The sequence below is a fragment of the Anas acuta genome, chromosome 13, assembly GCF_963932015.1.
Source record: "Anas acuta chromosome 13, bAnaAcu1.1, whole genome shotgun sequence".
Classification (NCBI taxonomy): domain Eukaryota; kingdom Metazoa; phylum Chordata; class Aves; order Anseriformes; family Anatidae; genus Anas; species Anas acuta.
The window spans coordinates 4,988,090-5,014,599 of NC_088991.1; the positions used below are offsets into that span (position 1 = coordinate 4,988,090).

At 41.6% G+C, this 26,510-nt stretch overlaps 1 long non-coding RNA gene across 1 annotated transcript; it reads right to left on the reverse strand.

The window, feature by feature from the left end:
* Positions 1–293: 293 nt before the first annotated feature.
* Positions 294–26,157, reverse strand: LOC137863661 (uncharacterized). The gene is made up of 6 exons (XR_011101018.1): positions 26,071–26,157; positions 25,509–25,593; positions 8,052–8,159; positions 5,218–5,320; positions 4,986–5,071; positions 294–768 (listed from the first exon to the last, which is right to left on the reverse strand). It is a non-coding gene; the product is annotated as an uncharacterized lncRNA (long non-coding RNA).
* Between the last annotated feature and the right edge of the window lie 353 nt (positions 26,158–26,510).

A 26,510-nucleotide genomic window follows, 5' to 3' on the forward strand; every position in this document is an offset into this window, starting at 1 on the left:
TGCTTGCATGCTCACCCACTCTGCACAGAAACAATGCAATGTTATTTTTTTTCTTCTAAGTGGTCATAATTAACAAAGCACAACCCATATAATCACACAGCACTGCTCAACATCACTGGAGAAATACACAGCAAAGGAATTACCTCCCCACTGCTTTTGAATAGCACAAAAAAGTAAATAATCTTACCACAAGTATTCAGTGAGCAAAACAAAGCCTAAATACATCAGTAATATCATCTCCCTGCCTTTAAAGTTCAAGCAGTGTTTAACAAAAGCTCTGTGGCATGGGCAGCCTTTACAATTGCTGGGCACTTACTGTGCTGTGAATTGGAGATGTGACAGACACAGTTCTATAAACATCGGAGCTCACCAGTGCATGCTCAGCCACTGCAGCATCACTGGCGGCAGGAGCTATGCCGCTGCGGTGCGTGCCCAGAAACCCAGGTCTGAGAAAGAGCAAGCCCCAAAAAAATAAACAGGACTCTCTCATCCAGTTATTTAACAGGGCATGAAAGCAATTAAAGAGATACTGAGGAAACCAGTCATGGAAAAATTAGGTCATACTATTTAAATTCAGTTTTATGGTTACATTCTTTCTTTAGTATGTTTCCCTCCCATGTTGTTTCCCTTCCATTACTGTTGTTTCTAATGATAATAGCAGTGACACAAGCATCAAGATCTTTCAGCGTTCTTCTGGCTACCTACTGCCCTATTTACCCTCCAATGTTCTGGTAAGTCCAGATGCCCCAGTAAAGATATCATCACTACCTGTAAAGTAAGGAACAGGAAATAAAATGAATCAGAAGAGACGCTAGGTCCGTTATGTGTTTTATGACAGACAAAGATTAAAGAAAAAGACAAAATTAGTGCCAGCATAACAAAATCAACCAAATATTTCAAGCAAATGTAGAGCAAAAAAGGAGCCTTGTTACTGCAAGCCTGTTCTTCTAATACTAGTGCTTCTGTGTGAAAAAGATTTTTCTTCACTTGATTTCAATGGTTCAGCTTGTTTAATGTTTTCCTTTAAGTTCTTGCCTCTTTCAAGGCAGATACTTTAACCTCAGTTCTAAGAAGCAGGATAAAGCCACTCGAACGTTGCCTAATGCTGTAGTTGTGGTTCCCAGATAACTGGTGGTTTAAGACCTTCAGCTGACCTTCAGAACCACATTGTCTTTATCAAATTTTCACCTAGTAGTGCCAGGCAGGTGCATGACAATCTATAGTGTTTTTTATAGCTGACAGCAGTCTACAGTCCCAAAAAATTTGGGAATGGCCTAGGCTAGATTAGGTTTTAAAGAAAGGATAACAGCAAATTATTTTTACTGTGCCACTTAGTGTATTATGTAAGACGTGATTACTCTCAGTTGTTTATTTTTACCTTATTTCTTTAACATCTTCTCTACATATTCTATGGAGGCAGTTATGGGCCACTGAAAACTCAGTTTTATGTGACGTCCTGTGACATTTTTGAGTGACAGAAAGGCTGTGTTGGGGGTTATGTGTTATACCAGACTTTAAGGCCACGATTTTCCACTACCGAAGTGCCAAACTATGTACTTGAGCTGCCACCACTCAGGCATCCAAATTAGCATCTGGGGATTTAATGAAAGAGGGTGGCTGTTCACCAGATGTCCATGGACATGTAATTGATCTAGGCTATAATGGACATCAGTGTAGAATTTGGCAAAATACCAGCTGGGAAACTAGTAGTTAAAGAATGGGAAACAATGCCTGGTATACGGATGTTGCTGTGGATTAAAAAAACAACAACAAAACTATTTAAACTGGAAATAGTAACAGTAACTGAAAAGCATTGTACTGGTGTAGGCCAAATACTTCAATTTCTGAAGAATCAGGAACCGATCTTGTTAAATATTTTCATGAATCACCCTGGCACAGACCATCAGAGCATGGGAGTAAAGCTTGCTGATGATGTGAAGCTGGGAGGTGCCACCTATATGCAGCAGGATCAGAGTGCCCTACAGGAAGAATGGCATTCCTCTGGGGAACTGAATCACAGCAATAGGATGCAGGAGCAAACGCCCAGGGACTGAGAACAAGAATTTCTCTAATCAGTAAGAAGCAACACAGGAAGAGAAAGGCTGTAGCATATTACAGCAGCGTGCGTGAGTATCAGTGTCTTGCAGCTCCAAGGATGTTGAACAAAACAATTAGAGCGAAGGCTGAGAGTGTAAGTGGCACTGTGCAGGGGCTGCCTGAGACCATCCCGTGCGTGCTGCTCTGATCACCCATACTCCCAACAGAACAGGTGCAGGCAGAGGAATTACTGAGGGTAGGAAGCCTGTCGTACCAGAGGAGGCTGAAGCCGTGCTTATATTTTTGTATCTCTGACCTCCAAAGATCCTGGAGCAAGCTCTGAGCGTGTTTTTATGTCCACAGGGCTAGGACATTACATTACTTAGGGAAATATTAGCTCAGATGTGACTGGGTATCAGTGGAAGGGTTGCACAGAGTTCCTATGCCCCCCTGCAGCCTTCCTCTTCTTGTTCTTGCCCCCAGGCTGTTTCTCTCCATTGTGCCAACAGGAACATTTCTGCAGTCACCTGGGACTGAGTAATTTATCCACCCAAAGAACAATGCTGCAACAACAAAAAGCTCATTTTTCAAGATCAAGCCTCTACACAGTCAATATCTCCGGACTTCTTTGAAATCTGAGATTTACTCCGTCAATGGTAACCTGGGAACTTTGGGGAAATTGCATTTTCATTGTACAGACAGGCACCTTTCTCTACTTGGGCGTGCAGGAAGTATCCCAAGAAGGGACAAAGTCACTTGCTACACACCCGTCTGTGTGGTGAAGAAAAATTCCTTAGCAAGGGAAGAACGTTGAGCAGGAATCAATGCAGTCAGAAAACTCAAGTGTCCATGAATTCCCAGTAGCCCAGAATTAGAAGCTGTTACCTAGCTACAGGAGCAGGAATGTTCTGGAAAAGCCTCCCAGTGGGGGACAAACACTTTAACTAGTTCTAAGATGAGGTTTAACCCTTAGGGACTGTACAAGACAGCTCTGTAACAGTTGGAAGTTTCCTTCATGTCCGGCAAGGTCCCTTCCAGTGAGCTGGTACATCCAGAGCCAAGTGTTAGGTGCCCCGCTCCAAAACTCTTGATCGCAGAATACAGGAAAATGGATTGTACGTTGGATTTTACATTCTCTACACAAATTTAAAACCTAGGCTGTATCTCTCCACTCTGTATTTTTGCAATACAGTGCAAATTCCACCATTAGGGTTTGCCAACACTTTTCACTAAAATGTCACAAGCCAGATCAACTACACAAGGTGCATGACAAAAGAGAACAAGGCGTGAGAGACTTTTATCTTGGAAGGAACAAGTCCTAAAGAAAGTGTGAAAAGGACATATCCTACCCTTTCATGCTGAACACTGGCATTGAATTCACCTCACACCATTCTCCAGTTATATTGAACTTTTCCATCCCCAGCAGATTGACTCCAAGGGGTTTACATACGCAGAAAAGAGGAGCTGGCCACTAGGGTTCAAAATAATTTAATAAGGATGACTGATCCTTAATGGAAAAAAAATCAACTCAAAATGATAAATAAGGAATAAAACATGGCTTTCTTCTGCACCACCCTAAAGCTGCAGCATGAAGCCAGGATGACATAGGGCTTTCCTGTAGTGTATGCCTCTCCTAGGGGTATGGCTACGGTCACAAGTGCATGCTACAAGTGCTGGGGCCCCAGTGAACTCCCACTGTCTGCAAACCTGCAATGACACCTACTGGTAACCAAAGATGTTCCTGCTCGTGGGCAATGCGAGCCTCCTTGCTTCCAAACACACGCGAGACTTCTTTTATCCCCTGGCTTTCCATCATCAAGGTTTGCCTCAGTGTTTCTGTACATCCTAGCGCAGGAAGCTGGGCTCTGCTTGGCCTGGTTTATTTGCAAACCACTTATTTACCATTTGTCTTCTGTTCTGAGCTGGAACACATCAGTAACTGCCTTGTGGGGGGCACAGGGACCTCATGACTTCTCTTGCCTAGGGCTAAATCACTCAGGTATGTAAGGACCTTCGTGGATCATTCCCACACTGCCATTCCTGTCACCCTACAGGACAGTTGTTGTCCTTATACCGCAGTCCTTGGCACCCAGCACCTAGCTACTCTCTGAAGGCCCTGGAAGGTGACCCTCTATCTGTGGTTGTCTGCAATGACGCCTAGATGGTCACTCCTGAACTGGTGAAAAGAAGGAAGCATAACTTCAAAACAAATAGTCCCACGGCAGACAGCTAGGGAAATCAACCATATTCAGTGGATATCTAGTTTTAGAGCCTGAAAATGAAGAGTTTCAGAGGCAGTGGTACTACATTTCTTTCAAAAACCTCTGCTTCTTCACCCTAAAAAGAAGACTTTGACAAAATATATCAACCAAATCTGTGGAGGACTGATAGTACTCTAAGCACAAACCAAAGGAAGGCAGGAAGTCCTTTTCAGCTCAGAGTTAGCATTAGGCTTTCTAACATTGAGATAACACAGAAAGAAAGGGAGGCCTGTGGAGGAAGAAACTGCAAGCATTCTGAAATCTGGAGGGGTTTTAACATGCATGTCTCAGACTGCTGGAACACCGCAAAATGATTAACCCTTGTACAGGGTTCCATAAATCACAGCAAAAACACAAGCAAAGTAATTAGAGTTGGGAATCCCACATCACATTTTCTTACTGAATTTCTTGGATTTGTCCCAAATTTTAAATCCTCTCCTTTGTCTTTTTCTAACATATTCCTGGGTAGCATTACAGCCATTCATAAATAGTGAAAATTCCCTAAATTATTTCTATGACTGCAATCGTTGATTGAAATTAGTCACTTGCATTTAAAGAAAGTCAGTGATGAGAATGCTCTGCATTTGTAAATAGGTAAGAAGCTGGACAGATTATCTGTTGGCATCCCTGAGGAGTAAGCAGCTTAATCTCATTAACTTTGGATATCTTCAGAGTAGGCATAAATACCTGAGGACTAGTTTTCCAGCAACACTCTACAGGTAGGAGAAATGAGTTGAGTCACTTCACCTCATCCCAGATATCCAAAAACATCCCTGCAAGGGTGAGATGAATTGTGGCTCAAGAAGAACCTATTTTTTTTCTCATATAGAGTCACCATAATATCAATCTTACGTAATATATATAAAAACCTTGTATAAAAGATCCTGTAAATAGAATGTAGTAGAATTGTAGCAAGTACCTGGCAAGTATCTACTCTCCCACTGAACTTGATGAACTTTCACTCCTTGTGTTGGGGGAGAAACCTTGCAATTGCTTTTTGTTTTGCTTAGCATGAACCTTCACTGCAAAGACATAGGGAGAGGCTTTGTTAATTCATTTTGTGGAGGATTTATCAATTTTGGATTAGATTTTCAACATAAATGTAAACCAGCATTTCTTATACAAAACTGAAATAGGTATTACGTGATGACACCTTGTGATCCCACTAGCCCACATATTTTGAGGCTTGCCTCGTCACAGCACCAGCACCTGGGGAGGTACAAGTACTGGAGCCCAGTTTGGATACGTCGCATTTGACATCATTTGACAGTCACTGAGGAAGAAATCCTCTCCAGTGGAGGAAGCCATCACTGGAGGCAGAACATCATTTGAGCCCTTAATTTGGACATGAGTAACATTTTTCTCATCTATGGTAAAATAACATGTAGAACACACTATCTTTTTATATGACTCCAGGAAACCATTTAGCTTCCAAATGGACTAGTTTGTTCATGGTTATAACAGGCAGAGAGCTAATACACTATTTACTTAATTTGGCAAATTTTGAATTCTTCCTTTAATTAGAGCTAAATACAGTCTGTTCTTGAAATTCATTTATTTATACTATTCTGCATCCCCACTGATATAATCAAAGGAGAACTCTGACTCTCCCATTTCTGCAAACATGTTTTTCCTCCTGCATTTAGAGCGCTCGGCATTCCGCAACACTCCGAGGCCAAAGTCTGTGACTTAAGTGAACCAGTGCTTTGGCAGGAGTCACTTCTTGCAAAAATATTTTTGGCCTGGAATGATGAGACTTATGCAGCTCTCCACAGCTCCCTATCGCTAAAATACCACGAGCAATTATGGAATGAAAAGGAGTCACGGGGCCAAGCCAATGTCCCCTGGATCACTGAAAATCCCAGAAGCTGATCCAATTTAAGAGTCTGTCCTAAGAAAAGATGGATTTCTTTTTTTCCCCCAAATCACACTATCGTTAAAACTTGCCTAAGCCACACAACACGACAGCACCATGAAGGGTGAAAGAACAATGCAACCTGTTACCTCACCTGCACGAATTGCCAGAATTCAAATCCTTCATCAAATCTTCGTAGCAACGCTGAGTGCGATTGCTCTTTTTCAAGCTATCAAAACCACTCAAGATACACAGCATGAATTGATTAGCTGTACAGAAAGTCTGGATTAGCAGCTGATGAGCTATTACAATTTAAGCTCCTGCATCCCGCTGTGTGTAGCATTTGGGCTTAAACTCCCTGCTCTGATTGCCTAGCCGGTGCAAAGCACCATCTAATTTGGATTACAGTTTAACGAGGGGCCAGGATGTAGGCTAGTATTACAGCCAGCTCAGGTGTCTGCACATGCCACTGCTGTCACTTCAGGGACTGTTGGGTAAACAGGAATGAAAACAGAATATGAGAGGGAGCTAGCTGTGCCAGGAGCTGAAACGATGAAACGGCCAGATGTCACTTCAATAAGAGAGAGAGATTCTGAAAAGGTTTCCTAGAGATCTAGATATGAATTCCGTGCTGCTGCTCATGGTGCAAGAGACAAACATCCTTCACACACCACTCTTCAGGACAAACGCTGTCAGAGGGGAAGTGCCTGGGTGAGGGAAAAGCTCACTTCACGAAACTACTGCAGAGGTGTTTCACCTTGGATCAGTTCCTGAAGCAGGGAAGTAGAGGGCTGCCCAGTCACCATCCCTGTGTGTGACCAGCATAACCCTCAGCACAAAAAACTAATGTGCAAAAGGCCCTTCTTCTGCTGCTTTTACCGTCATGTACTGCTCCATAAAGAAAGAGCAAAACAAATTACATCTCATCCATGCAGCATTGTGGCAATTGTCAGCCTTTTACTGATGTTAAGCATCAATAGAAAGTTTTGGAAAATAGAGAATCAAAGGTGCTGGATGCCAATACATAATTAATCTGTTTTCATTTGTTCATTCAAGTTTTATTAATATGACAGAAGAAAAATCAGGGGATTGGAGCTGAGCCAAATGCTTCACACCATATAGATTCTTGTTTTGTTTTGTTTTCCTGAAATCTTGCTGGTTTAGAACACAGAATAGCAACTAAATGTCTCCATCAGGATTAGGCCATAAGCCACCCACAAAAAACAAGCACTGCCAAATATAAACAGTCCCGATTCTTTTTTTCTGTCAGCAAACAAAACACCATCTTCTTGTTTACACAGAGCAGTAACCAGCTCTGCAATTAAGTAAGGCAAAAATTCAACAACTGATTTGCATGATTTTCCATGCAAATGGAGCATTCATCCAGCCAGCAGAAAGGTAGGAGCAGCTGATCCTCTCCAAGGAACAACGCCGGGCAGGTTAAATTGCTTTGCTCACTGATACATAGAGAGCAACCGCAATAAAGGAGCAATGCAGCACGAGGGGCCAACCGCTTCCTTTTCCCTCCGCAGAGTTGTTCGGTATGAATCTGAACCGGTTAGTCACTGCAGTGTGTGGGTGCAGGACACGGAGGAAAATAAAGATCACTTTCAGTGAGAGCCTTTCCAAATCCATGAACACATTTATTGAAAAGTTAGCTCCTCACCCGATGTTGAAACTAGAGTGGAAAAAAAAAAGCTGCTTTGCATGGCACTGACCCAGCACCAGCCCTGGGCAAGGCACAGTGCCTTATCCTTGTCCTAAACTGTGAGTGCTGAAGGCAGGGATTGGCTTGATCCCTGTCTCAGGATGCACTGAGCACTATGTTGGTGCTCATCTAATTGAGAATGATGGTTAAAATGCCATTAAAAGTACCACAAGTGCAGGGGGAACTGCACCTGACATCAGGACAACGTGGGACTCCACCAGAAGTCAACCAGCAGAGAAGGGAAACGGCAGCTCAGGGGCAAAGCCTCTTGCCTTTGAACAGTGGGATGCATCAGGACCTGGAATAAAGTGGAGAGATTGGAGTTACTATCTAAGCTCTGAGCACAGCTTCATGGCTGGATCAAGCTGCTGGACCAGAAATGTTTCAATGGTTTAGAGCCATCTTTTCATAAAGTTCGGTGGGTGTTTGTTCTGTGTTTTATGTGGAATGGGACCAGTTGAAGCTTATGACACACAGCTAGGTTTGGGGGATCTGCACTGACTAAGGGAGTATTGCTATTGTAAAGCAATTGTAAGGGGGCATTGCAGAAAAATGCTTTTTCACCCCATACAAAAATAATCCAACATTGAGTAAATCAATGTGGATGCCCCTTCTCTAAAATAAAGCTGCAGTTCTCTGCACGATGCTCAAATACCCCAAAACTGTAGGGTTTAGAAAATTTCAGTTTCACTTGATGAGCTCATGGAACCTTCACTTTTCTCTCTGTTATTTACAGTGGGTGGGCAGAATTCTTGCAGTTGTGCTTTTTGACAACCTTCATATATTTAGTCAGAAATCTTTGTTTCTGGAATCTTTCTGGGTTGTCATGGAAATTATCACCATGTCCCTAAGACTCGGATAACAATTTTATGACAAATTACAGGAGATAGGGAAGGAGAGTATTTTGGCATAAGACAATACTTACAAGGGGAAAAAAAAAATCACACAACGTTTTTGCACCCTTAAAAGGCATCCAATTAAAGATTTTTTTCTCTAATCTCTGCCCGTTCTTTACAGCTTAAAAGAAGAAAATCTAGCAATCTGCAAACAATATTTTTTCTTGAAGGACTCAATACAGAGCAGCTCATGCAATCTAGGGGACGTTGGCCAGGCCATCTCAGGCTGCTCCCAAACCACCAAAATCTGAGAACAAAGCCTACAAGAATACGAAGAGCTCGTTAATATTTCTGATGATTTAATACCTGAATCTTGCTACATCTCTCACAGGCACCTTATACAATTAGCAGTGCTTTAAACCATTATTCAATTGTACCTAATGGAAAAGCATCTGAGTAGTAGCCAACACAGATTTTTAACAAGAGGGGCAACTTTTATTACATGAAGGAGGAGATACGGAATCTGATTTTAGTAGAGGAAAGAAAGATGCTTTTTCCCCTGTTGCTATACCTCTTTGCTGAGGTGTCTGGCAAGCAAAGAAGAAAGATCTAGAGCAGAGACCTGTTGCCCTGGGCTGTGTTCTAGGCCATGCATCTGGCTCTTTAGAGCTAGTGGCGCAGCACATAAGAGGTTTCATTAAAGGAGCATTTTCTCAAGGGGGGTGATTCCCCTTAAACGAAGGACCCATGTTCACATGCAACCTCCAAAGCAGGGCGCCTTGGCCAGCCATGAAACTTTGTTGGGTAAACAGAGCATTTCTGTTGAGAGGGGCTTTCAGGAGGGTCATTTTGAGTTGCCGCATCTCAGTCCAAAGATGATTTCTGCTGCTCCAAATATCAGACAAACTCCAGGAGCAAGCTGAAAGTCAGCTTTGTCTTCATCGAGCCTGTCAGATATGAGAACCAAAAAGCTGATCCCAGTAAGATTAAAACCCAGACACTACACAATCTACTTCTAAATCTTCAGCACTGACACCTTCTGTGGTTACCTGGACTCACTGACAAGAATACTAAAGAATGGAAAAATTCTACTATTTTCCATTTAGGGCATGACTAATTGACCTACGAACAAAAATAACAGTTCTGCAGCTGTCTGGAAAACAACACACCCAAGATGATTTATGAGAGCAGAACTGATATTTCTGATACATTTGAAGTGAAAAGCAAAAAGGAAAACTTAAACTTACATACCAGCCAGATTTTTTTTTTTTTTCCATCAGCCTCTTTTTGTTCCAGAGACATTGAGGATTATTTTGGTTTTCAGACAAAAAATATATGTTTGTTTTTTTAAAAAAATATTTTTCAGATAGCACAACACAGCAGTACTTGGAATCAAAATAAAGGGATTTCAACCTTTTACTGGTTGCATAGAAGAAGCCTTATCATCTGGCTCCAAAACCTGTGATTACACAGTCTTTAACACCAGAGCTGTGCACTACTGGATCATCCAGAAGAACAAACTTGACTAAGATCACACATTGCATATTGCTGCCTGCCTAGCCAGAGTTGAAGGCAGTGATGAATCTTTTTTTACACTGTTTTTTATGGCAGTTTCAAAATAACAGACATCTTCTGTAATGTACAGTGGTACAGAAAGATGATATATAACAAGTGTTCAAATTCAATACCAAATTCAATTTCTCAAGTTCTTTTAAAAAATCGGGAACAGCAGGATAACCAGAGCACTAGTTTGCGGTATGTGTCTGAGCTGTTTTCAGCTGAGCTCTTAGAAAATTTATAAACAGACTCAGTGAATGAGATCCTTGATTAAAAAGGCTCTTAATAATGATTTTTTGTTTGTTTGTTTGTTTTTACAATATTGATATCCCAAACTTTAACTACTTCAAGATTTTGGAGTTTCAAAGTTTGATTTTCCTTGCTGCTTTTCAATTAGGAAAAGTGCTTCTTTCCTAAAAAGAAAGATTTTCCACATTAAAAAGGATTTGGTAGTGTGAGGTGGCCAAAACACAAAAAATCCCAGGTACTTTGAACAGTTTCTCCTTTCAACGTGACTGAAGGTGTTCGAGCAGTAATTTCAACCCTTTGCCCGCAGAGGGCAGACGTTGACAATGATTTGAGATGCCAGCCGTAAATCACAGCAAGCTTTTGGTTAAAGTGCTAAATCTGAGAAAAAGGAGTAGGATGTGTTTGAAGACCACGACTAACTAACGAGTAAATATGATGAAAGCTCTCAAAACAGCAGTTGTAGTGGATACAGCAGAAGGAAGCCCACCACCAAAGGTGAAATCCTCTTACCCCAAAACCAAAACAAATCCCTTATTTTCTTCCTGTTGGACAGTAAATAGCTCTGGTCAAATGATGTATTTCAAAAGAATAAAGAAACTTGCATGAAAACCACATGGAGAAGGGGTTCAACACACACAAAAAAAACAACACAGCCCCAGTCGTGGTGCCAGCTCCAAAGAAGCTGCAGCTTTGGGGTTAGGGCGGCTTTGAAGATTCGAATGGCTGGTTACAGGCCTGCACATAAGGGCCAGGGAAAGACAAACAAGCCTCAAAGGCACAACACCCCCCCCAGACCTGATAGCATCCTTTAGCCACATCAAAAGAGCGCAGGTCTGTTTGATATTCACTTTTCCTCCTTGAATTTGGAAACATGTAAACAGAGAGCCGGGCCAGCAGCCTTGAGCTGAATGCAGGATGCGCAGAGGGAAGTAGGAGTGGTCCATGGCACAGCTGGCCCGGCCTGGCTGTTGTCAAACGGGAAGCCCTGCCTGCTGCTGGCCCCTGCAGATCAAATAAAAGATACAGCCCCTTGGAGAATAGGTCGCTATATACCTTCGGGAACTTCCTGGCCTGGCACGAGGTTACTGTATAGGGTTTGGTGCCAGACCTCCTCTGCGAGCTGTCAGGATTTTGTTGAGAGCTGTCCAGCTTCTCTGAACGACCCCGCACGGCCCTCAGTGTTTGGGTTTAAATAGCCAAAGAAGGACAATTGAAAATTGTGGCCCTAAAGGATGCAAACCCAGGAAGAGAGCTAACATAACCCGGTGTTTATTAATTTTAGGTTAGTGAGAATTTCATGCAACATCTCATAGTTTAAGTGTCACGAGTTAGGCACTCAAAGCTTGAGGATGCCAAACCCATAATTATTTACCACTGGAAAATCAAAGAGAAAGACCAATTTCCATAAACCTCAGCCTTCAGAATGTAAGCCAATCTCTGCCTGCACTGACAGCTTCATTTTGAAGCAGGTTATTTCAGAAAGGCTCCTTGTGGAAATTCCTCAGGGACAGCCTGTCCTGACATCCGCCGGAGATGGCAAATGAGCCACAGGTCGGATGGCTTGGCAGTTCCTCGAGCAGTGGGCTACCTGCTGACCAAAATACATGGCCAGAAAAATGCTCTGAACAACTCCTCAATGGGCTCACTGAGGTCAGCACTGTCAATCCTGTGGCATCCTGACTTTTTGTGCTTCTTTGAGAGAAAATAAGGGGGAAAACCCACCTTGCGTGAGCTTCTGTGAGTTAACATTTCTCCCCAGAGCTCTTCACCAAGAGAAGTTTCTCCTCATACCACAAACACCATCTCCACAGCCCTCACTCAGACTGCCAGCCTGCCTTTAAAATTCCTTTTTATAGCTCCCACAGAATTTTCTCAACAGTCCTTGCCCTGCAAAACACATCCCTGTTGCCCTCCTGCCCTTGCTTTGCTCTCCAGTGGGCTCCCACTTCCTTCCTTTTTGCTTAAACTTGGGGTCCCTTTGCCCATTTCCTGCTACTGACCCTGCAGAGGAGGGCTTTTACATCCCATCACTGCAACTCACAAGTTTCCAGCGAGCAAAAAGCTCAGGAAAAAGCACCTTTGATTAGTGAAGTTTTTCCCATCGCCCAGTTTTGGAGATTCAGGTGGGACTGCCTCAGAGCTTCTGGACCCATCTCTCAACACAGTCATGTGTGCAACAGGGATTTACTGCAAAGCAAAGCAAAAGGATGGAAACAAGATCTAAAGGCTCCTGGGCTTCTTCCCTTCGCTTCATCAGGGCACCTTCGGTTAAAAGGAACGGCACAGTTTAAAGGTCGATGTCAGTCTGCAGCTGGCTGTGAAAGGCTCACCAGGAAAATACTTCAACAGTGAGCGAGTGGCTGGGTGGAGATGGCCTGTGCACAGCCCCGCTGCAGCTATTGTTTGGCAGCTTGTCTGAATGGGGTTGGAAGCCTCTTCCTCCAGGAGCTGATCTTTTCTCCTCCTCTGCGACTTTCTTTTCTCACTTTCATGTTTTGTACTTCAGAGCCGGGCTGCTTTACCAGCCAGGGTCAGCAGCAGGTCACACTTGTGACATGAGGTTAATGTAGTTGTTAAGTAACAACATGGGTCTTCCACCCACATGAATATTCCTCCCCAGCCTCCCAGACACATGCACACACACACACACTTGCTGTCTCAGGGCTGAAGCCCGAGCCCAACACTTGTTTAACACAAGGCAGACCACACGACTCTCTGCCAGCATGCAGTGCAGTCGTACTTACTGCAGTTATCATGCACTCAACAAAAATAAGCTGGTTAGTATGTAGCACTGAAAGATATCCAGTCACTTAAAACAGCTGGGAGAGTATTGTGACTGCTGCAAGTGGATAAATATTGACAGTACTGCTGACACTACAGTGACCAGGACCAGCAGAGTGCAGGCTGATCAAAATCTCTGTTTGCTGGGCAGCCACACTATTCGTTTACTTTAAGGGGAGCTGCACATGCTTGATAAAAAGCTCCAGTGATCCAGATAAGATTTTCAGAGATGTACCAATCATGGAATCCTATTTCAGGCTGCACATTTTGGCAGTCAAAGCACTTTGATGTGAGGCTTGTCTTTTGAGGGGGGAGAAGGAAGTGATGAGAGAAGCTTTTAGGAAGCATCAAGTCAAGATGTGCCAAATTTCCTACAACCTCATCTGAAAGCCAGGTAACGAACATGTTGTTGGACCAATACCTTCACAGATATTTCCCATCTCTATCCACTGCACTTCAGCTGAATGTACTCCACGTAGCCTGCAATTGTGCACCCTCAGTGACAGCAGGATACTGGACAGGTATTAGCATCATAGTAGAGCTTAGGGATATGGTTTAGTGGGGACTGTTAGTGTTAGGTCAGAGGTTGGACTCGATGATCTTGAGGTCTCTTCCAACCTAGAAAATTCTGTGATTCTGTGATTCTGTGATAATACAGTACAAGGCCCCTGCTCGATAACCGCATGTGAGTGTGAAAGGGGCTGAGTTAGGGCTGCAGAAGAGAAATCATAGCGACTGTCTGCTTTGCTAATGACACAGCTTTGTCTGTGTCTCTGAATTTTGAAAGGGCCCCAGAATAGCTATTTACCTACCTCCCTTAATCTGATGGCAACCTTTTGATCTCAGCAGGATCTGACCACTCCGTTTACAAAGTGCAATTAAAGACAGATAAAGCCTCTTGAAAACAAATCATTCAAAGCAGAAGACTCTGAAAAAGAAGCCCAAGGATTTACAATCAGAAAACTGCAATTTCGATGCCTAAGATTTTGAATCCCAACATCACCTTTGAAAGAAGGGGCTGAGGCAAGCTACACTTGATATCTGGCTCTAAATATGAATCAGAGCAGTGAGGCAAAGCAAACCAAATGATACAGCTTCCCTCCGAGAAAGAGAAAAGAAAATCCGAATCTATTAGCTTAACAGAATACTCTATCTGCAACAATCCCACAGCTGTAGACTTACAAATCTGACACAGTACTAAGAGATTGCAAATTGCCAGGTATTTCACAGCTGCATTTTACAGTTTGACAGAGCAAGAAGAACACAGATCTCAATTCTCCAGTTAAGGAGATGTCAAAGCATTTAGAAATGCTTTTTGTTGCCAGGATTGGGCACACAATGCAGGTTTTGGGTTACAGTATAAATTGCAAAGCTATTGTTTGACAGCCATAGCCAACAGCAGCCAGCAGAAACACAGACAGTCAGATCTGAATTCCTCTTAGATGCAAGGCCCTCTGGAGGGTGACAAACTCAAGAGCTGCTGTCTCATAACATGACGCATCCAAGCAGGGCCCCAGGTGTCAAGGACAGGAGAGGAAATCGAATTGTGTTGTTTTGCTCTTAGTTCAGTCATTACCTAATTGATGGATGTGATGGTGAGGCTTTGGAATGAGTCCTGAAGGACCGGCACCCATCAGGCACGCTCTTGCCTTTGGTTCAGACCTCCAAAGGACTATTTGAGATGCACAGAAAATAAAGACATTAATTTTCTATTTTCTGTACAGCCTGGAGTGGTATTTCAGGATCTCTTAAGTGTTGCTGGCTCAGTAACAGCTTTATCATTCTAGATGGGTCTGATGTTCTACAGAAGCCAGAGGTATCAGGTTTTGCTTTAGACAACTGCCCCTAAAGAAGCCTTACAAGCAGCTGTCGTGGTTTTATGTGGGTTTCCACGAACTTACAACAGCTGTCCAGTTATAAAGCAGCCTACAAAACATCTGTGAGAGGCCCCAGAGAAGACAGTTGGTTCCTATGTGCCACAGATGCCTAGACAGCAGGCGAGTTAAACACAGCAGGACAATTAGGGGCCAAAGGGAACTTGGGCTTTTCTTTCCTGGAGATGTTTAGGAGAGGGAATGGTCAGAACCAGATACAGTGCAAACTGCAGCTAGCACAATCCCCATCTCCTTTTCCCTTGCTCTGCAGGGGATTTCTCATCTTGATCTGCAGCTACTCCTTTCTTCCAGCCATGCTGGCTTTCTTCTACTGTATTCCAGACTTACTCTCACAAAAAGACATGGGTATCAGGGACCCCTCTCCGAATTCCAGCTAAGAGCAACTAAACAGGACCTGGATGTAGCAGCCAATTATTACCCAGAGGCTGTGACAATTTTTCTTCCCAACCTCTTCCCCAGAAAACCAATTCTCCTCTGCTATTTTCTTTCTTGCTAGAAAGTACAACACTGCTTATCCTACTCCCTCTTACATTTCAGTTGCCAAATTCGTGCTCAAGGCTCTCTGTTGTCCTGCAGTCCCTGCAAACCTTCAGTGTTGCGTGCAACATGCATGGTGTCGAGTGTATCAGCACTTAAATATTCTCCAACAGCCGATATCTTATGCCAAGAATGTAAACACCAAGCAGGGAAAGGAATGACTTGCAGTGATCTATGTGGGTGTAAAACCACACTACAGTGAAAACAAAGTTTAGGTAGAATAGTAAGAATTATTAAACTATGAAAATGCCTCTGAAGGGACATCTATCCCTAACTTCTCTCCTTGTGGAAACACTGATTTTATTTGGAATGGCATATTTCATAACACAGTAAGACATCAATAGACTTTTGAACTAATGTCATTAAATACATATTTTTTAATTAGGAGAAATGACACAAGACAATAGCACCTCCTTGCAAATACCTTAAGTAAAGACAAATTCTGTTACTAAAATAGATTACCAAAATTAACACGTGGAGACAAGGATAACTGGGCAACGTACTACACGTTAAGACAGCCAGATGGAAGAGCAGCAGGACAGAGCCCAGTACAAAAACATGCCAGCAGAGGGTACTCATACTTTGAGCATCCCAGCGTGGGCGTGCACTGAAATGGAGGGACAGCACAAGCAACCTTTAACAGTGAGCAAAGTACTGAAATGAATGAAAGAATGCCCCGAGCTGCTCACCACCTTCCTGCCACTACAGAGCTTCACTAGGAGCAAGAAAAGAACATCAATTAAACTTTGAAAAGGTTGCCAAAGACATTGATTTATAGATTGTTTAAAAAAAAAATAATCAAAAAAATCTTCAACTCTTGGTCTTGTAGGATAAAAGAGAAGGTCCTAACTATTACAAAGCAGCTACCTTGATGAAACTATCATAAACATCTGTTATACCTGGGTAGTTAGATGTTGCAGCTAAGTGAATACAATTTGAAGTGTAAGTAATATTATCAGGGTGTATGTTCTCATAACAATACACATTTTCACATTTTTCCCATATGGGAAAAAAAAAATAGAATAAAAGTACATTTTACATGCATGTGCTTGTATGCTTTGACTGAGAAAAAAAAAAAAAAGATCTCTTTGCAGAAGAGATGACAGTACCATGACACCTGAGTTTTGCTCCCACTTCATTCTCTATGGGACACTAACTTCTGCCACAAGGGTGGGCACTGGTCTAGAAGCAGCCAAAAGCCAGACATTCCCTGGGGGAAGAGGGGAATTAATCACTGAGGTTAGGTTTTTTTTTGCCTTTACAATTAAAAAAAAAAAAAAATTATAAAGGCATAATTTTAGAAGAGCAGAGAGCAAAGAGAAAAGTTTGTGCTTCAACTTTCACATGACCTGTATCTTGAAGACCATCTTGGACTTTTGCTGTCAGATTTAGAGAAATCTTAATGTTGTAGCACAGACTGCACAGGTTGGGAGGGACCCATAAGGATCATCGAGTCCTACTCACAGAAAGTAGCCGGCAGTAGCACAGCCTGACCACACGAGCTAGGAGCTATTGAGGATTCTTTTTTTTCCTTAGCTTGGTGTTTTATTAAGATAGGTCACCTGCCCCTTAACCAGCTACCCAGACTTACTTGCAGTGGTTTTAGTCGAGCAGGGAACATCCTATTGCAGAGGCAGTGCTGTACTGAACAGCTCAGCAAATTCTGAGTGAAGAGTGGCAGAACTTGTTTGAACATCCAGCATTGGAAAGAAGAGCAAGGAAGTGTACTACTATCAGCATTTTTGTTCGCGCATAGACAAAAAAGCGGTAATTAATATATCTGTCCCTTTTTTATTTTACCATCTTACTGGAGCCACAATACTACCAGGATTCCTCCCCCCACCCTCTTTGTTTTTACTTTGGATAGGAAAAAACATATCAGATGCATGCTGCTCCGTGCTAAGGTAACAGAAGCAACATCCTGACGCCACAAATCCCCAGAAAAAATGCAGTTTCCCTGCGATGGCTTTACAAGATAACCTTTTAGGAAGGGAAATTCCATAACCAATATTTAATAATACAAAGTTACTCAGTACCGAGTTGTCTTTTACTTTGTTTTGAACCCTAAACACCAAATTAACTGCTGATATACCACCTGTACTGCAAATTAGAGTAATATCAGAGATAAATACAACATGTCTGCCTTTGACTTGGAGCCTTATCTGGCAAACTCTTCAAAAAATTCTAAACACAAGCTTTCCTCTTCCCCACAGAGATTATATGACTCAGGAAGCCTTCCAGCCTTTTTTTTTTTTTTTTTTTTTTTTTTTTTTTTTTTTTTTTTTTTTTTTTTTTTTTTTGTAGAAAGAAATGTGACTGCTAGACCAATTTTCATAACTATCAAAAGAATAAAGAAATACATAAGCCATTGTAAATAAGAATAGGAGCAGCTCTTTGAGTTCTATTTAACCCTCCATCACAGATGTTCTTCGTGGTGCTAGAGGGATCAAACCTCCGTGTGCCTCACTTTCTAAATCTGTAATGTGAACCTGGAGGACTACCAGGAGGTAAATCTGCAAATTAACATCTACAGACTGTTTTTTGGTGATTAGGTAAAACAAAATGGAGAAGGACCAAGTGTTCTGAGCAAAGAAGGCAAACTTGCTAGTGAACTCGTCAGCAGAGGGGAGCTTTCATGGAAGATGGGGATGAGGAATGTAGTTTGACCAGAAATCTGAAGATGTCATGAGCTGCAAAACTGGAAGAAAAGCATCTTCTGTCACAGGAGAGAACATGCTGCCATATCCATGAGAAGGAGCTGTCAGCTGAAAACATTACTTCTGGTAATTCATTTTCTAAGATATATTTCTGTCCTACAGTTGAAGAAATTCTCCTTAACTAGCTAACCCTTGCTACACAGATAAATAGTTCAGATGTTCCTCACTCAAGCAGGGATGCAGCATTTATTTATTTATTTTTGTCTGTTTTTGTATTTTAATTACTTTGACCATTATACCTTCTGAAAAAAAATGTAAAGAGGACAGTACTAGAAGTAAGGGCTGATTCCTAGTCTTGATAGTTGATTAGATTTAACATCAACTCCCTTCACATCAGAAGACACACTAGAATAAGCTGAACAATATTCCCAGAGTAGCTGGCTCTTAAATACATCTCTGAGGAGAGCCAACCATGTGACTACTGCATTTGTTATGAATTCAGAGTATGTTTCCAGACTTCAAACATAACTGAATGTTAAAACAGACTAAGACCAGAAGAGCAGTTTTAATTTGGGTGCAAGGTATTTACTTAAATTAATACTATATAATGGATCTGTGTTCAGCTTTACCTGGTATCTCCTATGTTTTTTATTAAAACAGTTAAAGGTATTTCTTGAGTACAAACAGTAAGATTTGTCTTACTGTGTGCACTAATATACCTAATTCAGGCGAGAAGGACCGATAGCATCAATTAGCATAGAACAGCCTCCTTTCAGAATTAGGTCCCTCATAGGAACATTGTACTCAAAATACAAGTGGAAGTTTTTCCAGTGAAGGTCCACTTAAAATATCTGACAGCAGTCACAGAGACATTAAACTCCTTAAAGTAACCGGTTCATATCAAAGTCAAATCCCTACACTCTTTTGGTAAAAATATTTTTACTCCTTTCAGTATTTCAAAGCTCCTCCAAGTACACATGACTGAGCTAGAGTCATGCCTTACCCAAAACTGTTTATTATGTTCAGAATAAAGAATCTTAATAACTTGAGCCCAGCAAGCTCAACTGACTTCGTAGCTTTTTTTGCTCTCAATCTATCAAAGATGTGTGTTTTCTCATGTTACCTCAACACTGGAATGTATTTAACAAAGTCCTTCTTCCTAAATCATGCATAGCTTAAGCTCTAACCAGGCTGCTAAAACTGGTCAGAACAGTCTCACAGAGCTGCTACACCGTGCAATCAGATAAGTCTCTGAAATGTTGGTCAGTATTCTTGAGTACAGAAACACAAGAGTTGGTTTCTGCAAGCGATGGGACAGCACGCTCAAAAGGCTGGAAGAGAATTAGCATTAGAATATTGCACGTTAAAGTGAAGAGACCATATTTTTTCTGAACTTATCATCATCTCCCACGTGAGGATTCAGCTTAATGGGAGAGCACAACAGAGGACATCCATCACTCTGCAAAGATTTGTAACTATCATCAAGAAACTCATGTAGTAAATCCATTTTCCTGTCTTCATAATTCTGCATCACGACTTAAAGAAACAGCCAGAGGGTTCAAAATCTTGGTGACCTAAAAGAACATGCAAAAACTCAGAAAATCCAAGGCATCTTGTGCAGAATTTAAGGTAGCAATCCTGCAGAATTACATTCCTCCAGAGAAGAACCTGGAAGTGCATGCTATAGAAGCATGTGGGACTTGACAACTTGGTCTGTTAAAAACCAGCCTGGTAACAGCACCAGATTGTGACAGAACTGTTTTAAAAATTAAGGTATTCCTAGGAAAGGTTCATACTATTTTTTCCAGCTGTATTATCATCAGAATACTTTAAAGCAAACTTTGCAATGGAAATGTAAAGTGATCTACAAGTGCAAAGATTATGGGAAACTGTAGTCAGGTTTGCAGTATCCTTTCTAAGCTATCATCTTGGACACAGCCCCTGAAGTTGTATGTGCTGACCATGAGCTTTCCTCTCACATCATCTCCAGCGGCCCTGCAAGGAGCAGCAAAAAACAGCTGAAGTTGCAGGTCCCCTGCGAGAGCCTGTAGAGTCCCTAACTTTCAGCTAAAAAAAAAAAGTAATAAATGTAACCTCATGATTTGTATATGGAATAGCTTGGTCTAGAAGTGAGAGAGAGAGAACTCGCACCAGCTGCCACAAGGGCATTTTCTGAAAAGTCCATTTAATGGTATAATTGTACTTTAAGTGGCTATGTTGCTTATTTCTCTGATCTTTTTCTAGGCGCTGTGGCAAAATGATTTTTTGTGGATTATCTTGTTAATAGGTAATCCTATTTAGTGGGTATCTTTGCTGCAAGGCAGTCTTGGCTTCCCACCCATTCAGTTAGGAATGTTTATATTTAGCTGCTTTTCTCGAAACAGAGCTACAGCTGCAGCACATACCAATTACTTTTGGATGTATCTTGTTTTTCCCCAGGACATGGCTTTTTCCTGGTGTAGTCAGAACAATCTCGTTAGAAATATGTCACACTGCCTGAACAGAGTTTTGAAGAACAAGTTTGTTTAACTAGTATGGGTCTAGATCTGTGTTAGATCTTGATGAGACTTGCAGCCATCCCACATTCTTCTTTTCAAGCCTTTCAGGTGTATACTGTTGTTATTAAAAATTGATTGCTGTAAATATCAAAGGTATTCTGGGGGCAATTTTGCTAACCGAATGCTTCAGGGAGAAAACAAATTCCAAGGTGTCCCAGTACATTGTGTGTGTCTAACAGCCAGATGTTAAGATGCCTCTCTGCTCTCCTGAAGGATGGTGCTATGTGCTGTTAAACAGAAGGCACCAAGTCTCCTCTTCCATTCCAGAAGTAGGTGCAAGTTGGGCAGCGATGGAGGAATTGCTATGGAGTTATCTTCTACATAAATCCTTACATCGTTTTGCTGTGTTTGCAGTAAGCTCTTGATAGCAAACTGATGAATGTAACCTGCCAGTTTTCATGGGCTTTAGGTCCATAATTTTTGTTCCTTAACATACCTTGCATAGCTATTAAAGTATCACAGTACATCGTCCCACTGATGATGCCTAATTTCACATGTAGGACTTGCAGTAATTTCTTGAATCCAGGTGCAGGCTGCATCTGTACAGCTGCATGAAATACCATCAAAAATAGACTACAAAACACTTGGAGAGGTAATGCTCCCAAAATACATTTTTTGGGGCATGAACCAAGGGGATCTCTGGTTTTCCACATGTAGATGCCTTCATAGCAGAGAACACTGCACGGCCAAGCAGAACACAAGCAGCCTCTGTCCTAGAAATAACCTTGCAGGATGGTGCTGTGGTTATCCAGAGCACACCCACTAGCAGAGAATTCAAAATGAATTGTGATTAAAATCCCCAGAACTCCTATCTAGAGATTATTTCACACTTACTCTGGAGAATTAAAGATGCTCTGTTTTTGGAAATAATTAAAGAGCAAGACCCAAACATGTTCCCAAAATATCACTCTATGCTCCGTACCCCTCAAGTCAGACACTCTCATTCCTGCTACAACCAAACCACGGTGGCGGGGGATTTGCACGCACTTAGGAGCGGTGCTGCAGACTTCCTGCAACTCCTGCTCCTGCAGGAAAACCGCAGCAAGCCACGGCCTCGCCTGGGACTTGGAGGGGAAGAGTTTCCTGTTAGTGGACAGGATAATACCCCTTGACATACACAGCCTTTTCCTCTGACCCAACTGTCCAAGCAGCAAACAGCTTTCATAAACACAGGCAGCAGAAAGTCAGCGGTTGTTTTTAAACAGTTAACAGAACAAAAGTGGCTAGAGGTCAAATTCTAAATTTGACAGAAACACACTTTTTAGTTAATACCAATACTGTATCAGAGAGCAGCAGTACCTCCCAGGCAAGCAATTATGCAGATAATGTTCTTGAATTGCAGCAAGTCTAATTAGTATTTGTTATCAGTTTTAAAAGAACAGTGTCCAAGTTAGGGGCTATGAAGAAAATTCAGCACCGTACTTGCTTTATAAAAATAATTGCTAGAAGCTTGATGGTACCTTATCTCTTTTTCCCCCCCTCCAAGAAGTTAATAAGACAAGGGAGTCAAGACAGGGGGGCTCAGCACTACAAAATATCACATCAGTCGTGTGAAGTAATAATGGAAAATTCAGTGGGACCTGAAAATTGGTGTAATGAAATGTTATTTTACTTGTTGCTACAGTATCTTTCTTGATAAAAGCTACGTTTCTGAAGTATTATTTAAAACGTTGCAAGGGAAACATTGTGATGAAAAAAATACATGTTGGTTAAAAAGCAGACACAACATTTCAACAATATTCTTTAAAGATTATGAAATAGCCATCAACATTATTCAAAACAGTAAATTAGGAAAGCTGTTTGTTTCATGTACGTTGTGCATGTGTTACATTAGCTGTTCCACTGTTAAAAGCTAGCTGGGCTACTCCTGCCCTAAGAAAAGTCAGACATCCTCTTTATATCTGCCAACAGACACTTTTCTGTAAGCGAGGAATCAATCTGCTCACTTGTAGTAAAAACATTTTACAGAATCATCAGATAAAGCAACCTGACAGTGTTAATAACTAGCCACTGTTAATAAAACACCACAAAGTAATATAAAGTAGCCCTAATTTAGTGATAACAAATACAAGATATTTATGCTACATTTCTTAGTACTCCACTTGTTCCCATGTGTAGAGTTCAAACAATGGGACACTAACTACTACCTGGGCATGTACAATGCATATGTAAGGATAGTTTAGAGCAAACAAATAAAAGAGAGCAAAAGGCACTCAGGCACTATAGAATCAGGGGGATGAATGCAAGTAATATGTTCAGCACCTTGGATTTACCAGAATCCACCGTGCCTTCTTGCATGCATACCTCTCTTGGTCTGCTTTCCACAAAAGGGAGATTCCATGCCCTTTAATCATAAATTCCTGGGATGATTCTCTCTCCTTGTTTGTGGGATGTGTGTTGTTTTGTTTTTTTTTTTTTAAATTGTATTTACATTCTTGTGTGTGGGTTGGGAATTTAGGTTTGCTTGTGATGAAACATCAAAGTTGGGTCTCAAATTAATCCTGTGCAGTCATTTATTCTTTGTACCTTCCCACAAGAGGACGATAAAAACACACAAGATTACCAAGCTTTATGCAACAGTAATGGGATTAAACTAACCTTTAAACCTCTGCGTGACAGGATTTTGCTTCTCTGTTCAATTTTCCTACTGTTACTTTTCCTGTTATTAGCATATGGATTTTCTGTCTTCAGACTTGACAAGAAATGCTTTCTAGATCTTGACATGAAACAAATAAATAAAAAAACTAACTAAATATATTTGCATGTTTACAGAGTATATGTAGTTCTGTTCATCAGAAGGTATCATTTCAACCATGATGTATGCATTGCACAGGTACATCATCTTCCTGAACATAGCATCACAGTGGTTACTGTACCAATTATACCATCACAGGCAGGGAATTATCAGCAGTCAGAGCAGATGAAAGCTGGAACTGAGACTGTTGTATTTTTTTCACAGGGAGTCTTCTCAGTTATCAAAAAAAAAAAAAAAAAATCACAAGTAAATTAACAGAACTGCTAATAAAAAAAGCCTTCAAGTTCCCCAGGATGACTTTAGTATTTTAAAAGCAACAGCACTAGAGAGTAGAGATGCCAGGAAAGAGACAGCACATTGACCTTCTCTTCAACGTAAGGTTAAATTAAGTTATAATTTGAGTGTTCCCAGAGAAACTATTTCTCTCCCAATCATTGAGATGTTTTTAATGCAAACTGTTTACATCTGAAACAGCTTGAGCAGCTATTCAGTCACACAACACATTAACTGCTAGCACAACAATCCAGTAAAGCAATCAATTTATGCTTTGCAGAATGAATATTCAGATGTGGTTTGAGGTACAAATCCTTTTTCACTGGGATCAGTTTCGTATTTAGCCACTTTACTCCACTATCGCTTGCTTCTGTACCAGTAGAGAAGAATAAAATTCATCCATAACCTCAAAGTTATAAATTAGATTACTGGAGAACTGATCTATCTGGCTTAAGAAAACAAACATGAATATATTTTAAATATGTTTATATAACTTAAAATACATTTAAATATTTTCACCTGGATTATTGTTCAGATGCATGAGTGTTTTGATCTGGTTCATGGTTCAGCCACACAAAAAGCTGCAGACGCAACTAAGGGATGGTATGCTGCATAGCAAGGGTAGGAACAAGGAGCTGCTAGGAACCAGTAATACTGCAAAGGCTTCATGTCATCAAGCCACAGCATTATTTACAGCGTGGCTGCTTTTGCCTAGACTAGGGAAGAAACTAATTTCAGTTCCTTACATTTGTGTTAGCTCTGCAGCAGAGACCTGCATCCTCCATGAGTCTATTTAGTAACCGTGACTCAGTGATTCCTTTATTGCAAAGCCAAACCAAAATTCCAGCACACTTATACAATAAACTTTCACCATATCTTAATTACATGTGGGCACATTGTCCACTCAGAAAAACAGGTCATCAGACGTGATAAAAATCTCCAGCGAGTGCTAACTAGACAGAGCTCCTAATTTTAAAGGCTTGCACCCATTTGAAATTTCCCTGGGGTTTGCCTTCCCAATACCCCAAGCTCACCCACACATTTCCTGTCCTCACCAACCAAGCTGTAGGCTGCACGAAGGAGAGACTGGTTCTGCACTAAGGCTTAAATCTCAGCTCCACAAAGCACAGCTTAAGCATTTGCCTGTCTGCGTGCAAGCCAGCATTCAATACACATGAGTCCTGGCTTAATGAATGCAGGCTCTGAGAGACTGGCTGACATGCAGGCACAGTCTGATGCCCCTACACCAGGCTCTGGTGCTCCAGAGTGAGCTGGCAAAGCACCCCCAGCAGTTACACAGCTCCAGCCTGCCGCTGGCTGCTGCTCCCTCCCTAACCAGGAGCTTAATTGCATAGTCTCAGAGCAGTCAGACACTACACTGCCAGAGTATTTTTTATTCTGAATGGTCTGAAGATATAACACCTCCCATCCTTCCTAGCCATGTCCGGCTCAGTGCTTCAGAGAAAATCCTAACAAAAAACTAACGTAGCTGAACCAGAGTCTTTGCTAATCTAGATCACAATTCTCAGTCAAACCCTACAAAAAATACCTTTTAGTCTGCATCCCATGGCAAGATGGGTCTCATGGAAAGAGGACACCTTGATGGGGTACCTTGGCTCCACTGGATTCCCAACCTGAATAATAAAATAAATAAATAAATAAAGGGCCTTGTTACATTTTTATTAAATATGGTGCACGTACTATGTGCTCACCTTTGCAAAACAAGTATCCTCTCATAAGATGACATGGCTCACAGCTCCTCCACTGATGACTTCAATATACAAAAAGAGGAAACATTTTCTATGCTGTAAAGCATCTCACAGAAGGGTTGAGGTTGGAAGGGACCTCCAGGGTCCATCTAGTCCAACCCCCTGCTCAAGCAGGGTCACCTAGAGCATGTTCAGCAGGATGGCATCCAGGTAGGTTTCGAACAGGTATTTACGGAGGTTGATAAAATCCCCTCTCAATCTCCTCTTCTCTAGGCTGAACAGGCCCCCCAAAAATAATACAGAAAATTTAAAGCGGGATTAAGAAATTGAGCCAGATTGGTCCATGCCTAAAATAAAAAGCTAACTCTTCTCTCCGGACCAACATCATTCCAATAGTCTTACCCAAACAACAAACTACTAGTGCCTGCTGACACAGAGGAGGTGTTTTCAAGGCCTCAAAAGCACTCACTCCTCTTTTTATTCAGGTTTACTTCAGCAGCTATGGGACAGGCCTAATGACAACGTGGAGACAGGTGTGTGCTAGTTCCACCTGCACTATATATTACATTAATATACAAAGACTTCATTGCTAATAAATCCTCTAAAACTATGGTTTGATGTTCTGCTTTTATTATTATTCACTGAACTGCTTGTTTAAGCAGTCTTCTTTGTTATGTCACTGTACTGCCCTCTCATATGCAATATGAGGATTTCCAAGGCTGAGAGCAATGATAATCCATAAGATATTATGGTTATTATTAATATTATTTGCCTGAAAGGATTCTAGTTCTCTGTGGGGACCTGAATATGTTCTGGAACAGGGAAAGGCGCAGGACATGGCC